Consider the following 9,475-nt stretch of genomic DNA (forward strand, 5'->3'; position numbering starts at 1 on the left):
TCCTATGCTAATAACATCTTCTGAAATTAGTTCTCGTGGTCTCGCAGGATTTGTCCTCAAGTGCCAGGCAGTATGTTCCAGAAAATTAAAGAGCACAAGGAAAGGCAAAGCTTGGAATGTAAATTTTATTTGCCTCGGTTTATAATACCTGAGTCTGAAAAGCTATGGAATGTGTTAATGGCTTAGCAAATTTGCTCAATGTTGAAGAAATTGCTTCCTTGATTTACCATTTATGGCTTTCACTTACAATATGAAGGGTTAATCTTTCAGTGTCATCTACCTACATAGCAAAGATTGTCTTATCAGAGTAACTTTCTGCGCTTTATGCTGACTTTGTCACATCCTGGCTTATTTAAGAAAACAACAACAAAAAAGAGAAGAATCCTCACTTCTGAAAGAGCTAACATTTTTACAATTATGTTACCTTCAATGTTTATTTTTAATTTTTTGTCACTTCAATTAAATAGGTAACAAGTATTGTTTCTCAGGCACGCACTTAATCAAGTGTCTATATCTCCTCTGATAATATTTTTTATTTTGTCTTCCCCAAATCGGACAGTATAGAACAACAACAACAAAAAGTAAAACTCTCAGGATATCTTTTGTATCTAAAACTGTATTTATGATTCCCAGAGGGCCCCTGCAAAATCACAGAGATGTGTTCTTTCACCGTGTAAAGCACTAGAAATAATTAGGTTTAAAAAAAATCTATATTCCTATTGATGGGTTGCATGAGAAGAGATGTCAAATCAAAAGAGATGTGTATCCTCCCCTAAGTAAAATTTTTATGAGTAAAATATTATTAATATAAATATTTCAGAAACTGCATCTTATTTGGGAGGTTCCTGGGAATGTGTCAATGTCCTTGTGGTCCATGACATTCTTCTATTTATCAAAGTCTTGGTGCAGTTTTGATTGATGACATTAGGCATCAACAGTAAAGTGTTGTTAGTCATAAATTTCAGTTATTATTTAAAATGCTTATTGGCCACAAGTTTATTTTTCATTTAAATCTGACACCTTCTGGGCCAGTGGCTCTGGGGATTGTATATACATCAGATGCATGCATGAGGTTTTATAAAAATACAGATGTCTAGACTCTACTCCAGACTTACTAAATCACTTTACTTAATAATCTTGGGATATTCTTAGCATATGCTTTGCATATTATTGGTATGTTATGTGTATTATGTCTCAGGATTATTATTTTATATGTTGAAATTATTTCCTCTGTAAAGAGTACATTCTAATTTTATAAATCAGATGTAACATTTCACTAACTTCTTTGAAAATAGGCTTAATCATGGTCCTTAGGTGACATTTTACCTAAGTGTTTTGAAATGGCTTTATTATCTTGTTCTTCACGGCACGTGTACAACCAAATTTGCTTGCCAGTTGCATCATCCTTGTTATGGACATTCATCACACCTTTCACATTGGAAACGTATCAGTAATAAATTAACCACAACTATTTGAATCTCTGTTATCTACAGATAGTTTTTGTATTATTCTGATGCTTTTTTGCTGTAGGTATGACAGTTTGAAAAGTTGCCAATAATGGCAGAAAACAGAGAGTTTGATCCTATTTCCTCCTTCACATCAGAACCTGGGCAGTCTTCTCCCAGCTTCTGCCCTAACCACCTCATCGTCTGGTTCTATGCTGGTCCCATTCCTTTCCCTGCCCAAAGTTTTCCGTATTAACTGGCTTATTCCTTTTCTCCCTTGTTCAGGGACTGTCTTCTTTTTCTCTTTCTTTTGTTTCTTCTCTCTCCTGTTCCTGATGATTAGTTTATTATTTTACCTACCACTTCTCTCTCATCAGGGTTCTCTCTCTTTTTTTTTTTCCAGGTCTTTCCTTTCCAATTGCCACCCCAATTCCTAGCCGTCAGCACCCCCTCTACTAATCTCTGAATCCTCCTATCAAGTCAGGTCACTCCCATGCGATTTCCCTCCTGATTTTGTCCACATTTCCTCCAGTATAAACTCCTTATTGCATCATAAGCAAACTCTTTGTCCAGAATGCATTTATAACTCCATTTTACCTGCTTGATAGAGCAGAAAACACTCACACAATGTTATCAAAACTGTTTCTGAGTTGCTCTGCGGACTGGGGGTTCCCAAGTTGAAAATCAATCTAGTGCTTCCCTAAGCGCTTTAAGTGCTTTTCTGAATTAAAGGACAGCATCAAATATCCAACCAGAATTTCAACACAAAAGTTAACAGCTGGTGTATAAAGAGTCTCCTAGAGCCTCTTGTTATCTGAGTTACGCCTTCTTTATTGAACTTTATTTGAAACAGGCAACTTGGCATTAAACTCACAGCTGCAAGTTTTCTAGGAGGGAGAAAAAAAACATTCTGGATAGGGTTACATCAGCTACAAAAGAAAGAAAACCTATCTGTGACCTTATTCTGCGGGCAGTCTGACGTGGTGGCAGAAATCGCTTTTCGTACTGCTTGGGAAGTATCCCTACAAATTGTTGCTGGGATTGAGGGTGACTCTACTGGCTTCTTTCAGTCGGTGGTTTTGGGGTCTGGCCCACCATTTGGAGGCATAAGTCTCACACTTAGAGACTTTTTCTTGCTTTTGTGCAACAGATGCTGAGCAGAAACAAATACCTACTTAATTTTGGTATAAGGACCAAAAATTTTGGTGCACCAAATGTAATTTGTAATGTAAATTTTTTTCAAATGTAATTACGCCTGCCAGCACAACCCTTTAATAACAATCACCTAGTTTACAATTATGCTGTCCACATAATTTGCTACTTGCACACTGATTTCCACCCCCTCCCTCCCCTTAAACCCCCTCTCCTCCCACAAGCTTCCTCAACTTAATTTATACTGAGAAAGCTTTTGATACACTGGGCATTTTTCTAAACTAGCGTGTCCCAAACTTTGCTGCACATTAGATTCAGCTGGGGAACTTTAAAAACTCCTAATCGGGGTGCCTGGAGGAGGGAGCCAAGTGTCACCACTTTTGAAAGATTCTCAGGTGATTCCAAAATGAAGCAAAGCTTGGAAACCATTGTTCTAAGTGATTTATCTGCATCAACTCGCTGTCTTGGCCCTTCGCACTCAGAGTTATCAGGCTACCCCAGACCATATGGGTTGGTCAGTCTGTTTCTCTGTACTTCTCTCGTGTGTCATAGATGATAACTTATTGCCCTTAATCTATTCACTCTTCTCACCTGTCTTCCAGGAACTACACTTGCACCCTGATTTTCTCTTACCCTCTGTTTAGAGCTTCCCTTCTCCTTCCTGTCCTGAAAATATGGATATGCTCCAGAGTTCAGGCCTTCTTCATCTCTTTTTTACCTTACACTTACCCCCTTGATGATCTCACCCAGTCTTGTGACTGAAAACACCATCTATATGCTGACAATTCTCATATTCCCAGATTTATATTTCTAGCTCCAAATTTTCTCTTAAATTCCAGATTCCTAAGTCCAACTCTATTACATATCTCTGCTTGGATGTCTAATAGTCATGATGATTGACATAGCCAAAACAGAATGTATGGTTCTTTTCTAATTACCCCTCCAATTACTCTTTCTACAGAAGTTTCCATTTGAGTTGATGACTACTCCATTCTTTGAGCTGCTCAGATGCAAAAGAAAGCACCCTTGACCCCTCTTTCTCTGAGCACATTGAATCTGTCAGATAATCCTGTTGGCTCTACTCTTCAGTATCTCCAGAATCCAACCACCTCTGACCACTTCCGCTGATACCACCCCGCTGTGAGCTGCCATCATCTCTCACCTACATCACTGCAAGCACCTCCTCACTCTTCCCCCGGCACCTATCATGCCTCCCTGCAGTCTCTTCTCAGTACAGCCCCTGGAGTGGTCCTTAAAGACACAGTTCAACCCTGTCACTCCTCTGTGTGGTTTTCCACTTAACTTATGGTAAAACCCAAGATTCTTAGGGCGGCCTTCAAGGCCCATGTGATTTAGTTCCCAGTTACCTCTCTGACCTCATCACCCACAACTCCCCACCCTGCTCAGCATGCAGCAGTATGGTTAGGCTGAATAATGGCCCCCAAAGAGGTCCACGTTCGAATTCCTGAAGCCTGTGAATGTTACTCAATGTAGCAAAAGAAACTTTGCAGGTGGAATTAAGTTAAAGATCTTGAGATGAGGAGATCATCTGGGTACGCCCAATGTAATCACAAGTTTCCTTACATGAGGGAGACAGGAGAGTTACATTGACTAAATGAAGATGTGATAATGGAAGCAAGAGGTTGGAACAGGATTTGGGAAAGTTACTAATCTGGCAAACCTCACTATCATCATCTGTAACGTGGCAAATGTAATACCCACCTCACAGGGTCATTCTGAAGATAAAGTGAGAAAAGCCTTGTATGTTTGTCATTTGAAGTGGTATGTAAAATTTCCTATTTACATTTCATTAATTTCATCTTATTTATTTTGGACCCAATTTTCCACCCATCTGGGGGAAAAGGCAAAAATCTTTTAAAGTACTTATTGTAATTTAATGAGATAATCATGCAATTGAGATTTATGTGCCGGTGTTCATTCAGGTCATGGACATTACAGAAAAGAACTAGACCAGATACAAAACTCCTTAAACCTCTAAGTGGATTCTTATCCATATTTAACATTGTTCAACCATTTATGAATTCACCTACACTGAGTATGCAAACATGCCCTTGGTCCGTGGGGGGTTGGTTTTTTTTGAGGAGCTCTTAAACTGCATAACTAAAATCCTGGTTTACAGTGTCTGTGACCACTCCCTAACTGCTGGTTAGTTGGGCAGGTTTTTCCCTTAGTGAACCCACTTGGATTCTATAGATCATCTTGACCTTCTATCAGTTTCCTAAGTATTGGCAAAAGCCATTTTAGGATTTTGTCATATATATATTGATATATGAAGTTTATTTTTTGGTAGTTTCTTGGGATTACTTTTTGGAAGAGAGAGACATTTTTTCCCCCTCAAGTCTTAAGATTCCTCTCTATTTCTCTACAATTTCTCACTAGTAATCCACTTGGGTGCTTGACTGTACCTGCACATTCCTTTTATATCCTGAAATATAATATATCTTGGTCTGAAAGCATGATAACATTTACTGTGACCACATACTCTTTTACCCTTCTCTGTATCTCGGGATTCAGTTCCCACTTAATGTTTGTCCTATCTGCACAGTTTGAAGAGCACTCTTCTTAACAGACAAGGTAGAAATTGGGAACATTGCAAGATAATTTTGTACTCCCAGTTCTTTTAAGGCATCAGTTTCAGTACAGAACTGGGAGTTCTATTTTCCAATAAGACTACCAGATTTAATTTCACCGAGAAAAAATTTATGTTTTTCCCTATAAATTATATTTTTACTCATTAGATCTCATTTTCCTCCCTTGGCTTTATTTTTCTTTTATTAAAAAAATTACAAAGCTTCATTTCACTTACCTTTTGGATCCTTTGTATGATAAGAGTGATTTAAGGTTTTAGTCTATAGCACTGGAGTTGAATTCACTCCCATATTTTAAGATATTCAGCTTCCTGACATGTGAAAATATAAAATGTGCACCCGGCACAATTTTCAGGGAAAAAACTCACAGAAGTGTGTTGATGTTCCTTTTTTTCAGCTTCAGAAATAGCTGCCCTGTGTTCCTTTACCCTGTGTGTGAAATACCCACCCTCCCCCTACAGTGGTCTCTCAGGACATCAGCTCTGTCTAGTGAACTAATGTCATTAACTGGACTGCCTGGTTTGTACTAAACAAAGAACTATGAAAATAAGGACAGGAAGAAAATTTCTTGTTAATTAGTTCACTCCAAAATTAATGTTCAGACAGTCAATATATGGCAGTAGACTGAAAGCAATTTCTCAATAACCTGTAACTTCCCTTTTTTTTGCTTCGTAAAGAGACATTCAGCTAGAAGAAGATTAATTACGTGGGTGTCCTTCACTCTGTGGAAAGGAAACATCTAGAAAGCTAACTCTTAAAAAATGCTGATTTACATTATAATTGTGAAAATGTTACCGCTGGGATCTCCATTTCTGACTGTCTTGTCCTCTGCCTGGAGAAGGTAAAATGGTGTCATTTTTTTTTTTTTAATAGATCTTTATTGGAGTATAATTGCTTCACAATACTGTGTTAGTTTCTGTTGTACACCAAAGTGAATCAGCCATTTGCATACATATGTCCCCATATCCCCTCCCTCTTGAGCCTCCCTCCCATCCTCCCTATCCCACCCCTCTAGGTCATGGAAAAGCACCGAGCTGATCTCCCTGTGCTATGCTGCTGCTTCCCACTAGCTATTTTACGTTAGGTAGTATATATATGTCGATGCTACTCTCACTTCGCCCCAGCTTTCCCCTCCCACCCCATGTCCTCAGGTCCATTCTCTATGTCTACATTTTTATTCCTGCCCTGCAACTAGGTTCATCAGTACCATATTTTTTTTATATTCCATATATATATGTGTTAGCATATGGTATTTGTTTTCTGCTTTCTGACTTACTTCACTCTGTATGACAGACTCTAGGTCCATCCACCTCACTACAAATAGCTCAATTTTGTTTCTTTTATGGCTGAGTAACACTCCATTGTATATATGTGCCACATCTTCTTCATCCACTTATCTGTCGATGGACATCTAGGCTGGTTCCACGTCTTGGCTATTGTAAACAGTGCTGCAGTGAACATTGTGGTACATGTCTCTTTTTGAATTATAGTTTTCCCAGGGTATATGCCCAGTATACTGTTTTCCATAGTGGTTGTATCAATTTACATTCCAACTACAGTGCAGAAGTATTCCCTTTTCACCACACCCTTTCCAGCATTTATTGTTTCTAGATTTTTTGATAATGGCCATTCTGACCAGTGTGAGGTGATACCTCATTGTAGTTTTGATTTGCATTTCTCTAATAATTAGTGATGTTGACCATCTTTTCATGTGCCTCTTGGCCATCTGTATGTCTTCCTTGGTGAAATGTCTATTTAGGTCTTCTGCCCATTTTTGGATTGGATTGTTTGCTTTTTTGATACTGAGCTCCTTGAGCTGTTTGTATATTTTGGAGATTAATCCTTTGTTCTTTCATTCGCAAATATGTTCTCCCATTCTGAAGGATGTCTTTTTCCTCTTGTTTATGGTTTCCTTTGCTGTGTAAAAGCTTTTAAGTTTAATTAAGTCCCGTTTGTTTAGTTTTGTTTTTATTTCCATTACTCTAGGAGGTGGGTCAAAAAAGATCTTGCTGTGGTTTATGTCAAAGAGTGTTTGGCCTGTTTTTCTCTAAGAGTTTTGTAGTGTCTCGTCTTACATTTAGGTCTTTTATCCATTTTGACTTTATTTTTGTGTACGGTGTTACGGAATGTTCTAATTTCATTCTTTTACATGTAGCTGTCCAGTTTTCCCAGCACCACTTGTTGAAGAGGCTGTCTTTTCTCCATTGTATGTTCTTACCTCCTTTGTCATAAATTAGGTGACCATATGTGCGTGGGTTTATCTCTGGGCATTCTATCCTGTACCATTGATCTATATTTCTGTTTCTGTGCCAGTACCATACTGTTTTGATTACTGTAGCTTTGTGGTATAGGTTGAAGTCAGGGAGCCTGATTCCTCCAACTCCGTTTTTCTAGATTGCTTTGGCTATTTGGGGTCTTTTGTGTTTCCATACAAATTGTAAAATTTTTTGTTCTAATTCTGTGAAGAATGCCATTGGTAGTTTGATAGGGATTGCACTGAATCTGTAGATTGCTTTGGGTAGTATAGTCATTTTCACAATATTGATTCTTCCAATCCAAGAACATGGTATACTTCTCCATCTGTCATCTTTGATTTCTTTCATCCATGTTTTAAGTTTTCTGAATACAAGTCTTTCACCTCCTTAGGCAGGTTTATTCCTAAGTATTTAATTATTTTTGTTGCAATGGTAAATGGGAGTGTTTCCTTAATTTCTCTTTCTCATTTTTTGTTGTTGGTCTGTAGGAACACCAGAGGTTTCTGTGCATTAATTTTGTATCTTACAACCTTACCAAATTCGTTGATTAGTTCTAGTAGTTTTCTGGTAGCATCTTTAGGATTTTCTATGTATAGTATCATGTCATCTGCAAGCAGTGACAGTTTTACTTCTTCTTTTCTGATTTGGATTCCTTTTATTTCTTTTTCTTCTGTGATTGCCATGGCTAGGACTTCCAAAACTATGTTGAATATTAGTGGTGAGAGTGGGCAACCTTGTCTTGTTCCTGATCTTAGTGGAAATGGTTTCAGTTTTTCATCATTGAGAACGATGTTGGCTGTGGGTTTGTCATAACTGGCCTTTATTATGTTGAGGTAAGTTCCCCTATGCCCATTTTATGAGAGTTTTTATCATAAATAGGTGTTGAATTTTGTCAAAACCTTTTTCTGCATCTATTGAGATGATCATATGGTTTTTATTCCTTAATTTGTTAATGTGGTATATCACATTGATTGATTTGCATATATTGAAGAATCCTTGCATCCCTGGGATGAATTCTTCTTGATCATGGTGTATGATCCTTTTAATGTGTTCTTGGATTCTATTTGCTAGTATGCCATTCAGGATTTTTGCATCTATATTCATCAATGATATTGGTCTATAATTTTCTTTTTTTGTGATATCTTTTTCTGGTTTTGATATCAGAGCGATGGTAGCTTCATAGAATGAATTTGGGAGTGTTTCTCCCTCTGCAACTTTTTGGAAGAGTTTGAGAAGGATTGGTGTTAGGTCTTCTCTAAATGTTTGATAGAATTCGCCTGTGAAGCCATCTGGTCCTGGACTTTTGTTTGTTGGAAGATTTTTAATTACAGTTTCAATTTCATTACTTCAGATAGATCTGTTTATATTTTCTAATTCTTCCTGGTTCAGTCTTGGAAAATTGTACCCTTCCAAGAATTTGTCCATTTCTTCATGGTTTTCCAGTTCATTGGCATATAGTTGTCTTTAGTAGTCTCTTATAATCCTTTGTATTACTGCGGTGTCAGTTGTGATTTCTCCTTTTTCATTTCTAATTTTATTGATTTGCATCCTCTCCCTTTTTATCTTGATGAGTCTGGTTAAGGGTTTATCATTTTCTTCGTTTCTATTTCATTTACTTCTGCTCTGATCTTTATAATTTCTTTCCTTCTACTGGCTTTGGGTTTTCTTTGTTCTTCTTTCTCTAGTTTTTTTAAGTGTAGAGTTAGATTGTTTATATGAGGTTTTCTTGTCTTTTGAGATGAGATTGAATTGCTATGAACTTCCCTCTTACAATGGTTTTTGCTGCATCCCATAGGTTTTGGGTCGTCATGTTTTTGTTGTCATTTATTTCTATGTATTTTTAAATTTCTTCTTTGATTTCATCTGTGATCTCTTGGTTATTTAGTAGCACACTATTTAGCCTCCATGTATTTGTCGTTTTTACAGTTTTTTTTCCTGTAATTGATTTCCAGTCTCATAGTGTTGTGGTCAGAAATGATGCTTGATACAACTTCAACTTTCTTAAATTCTCCAA

The sequence above is a fragment of the Globicephala melas genome, chromosome 17 (genome assembly GCF_963455315.2).
Source record: "Globicephala melas chromosome 17, mGloMel1.2, whole genome shotgun sequence".
Taxonomy (NCBI): domain Eukaryota; kingdom Metazoa; phylum Chordata; class Mammalia; order Artiodactyla; family Delphinidae; genus Globicephala; species Globicephala melas.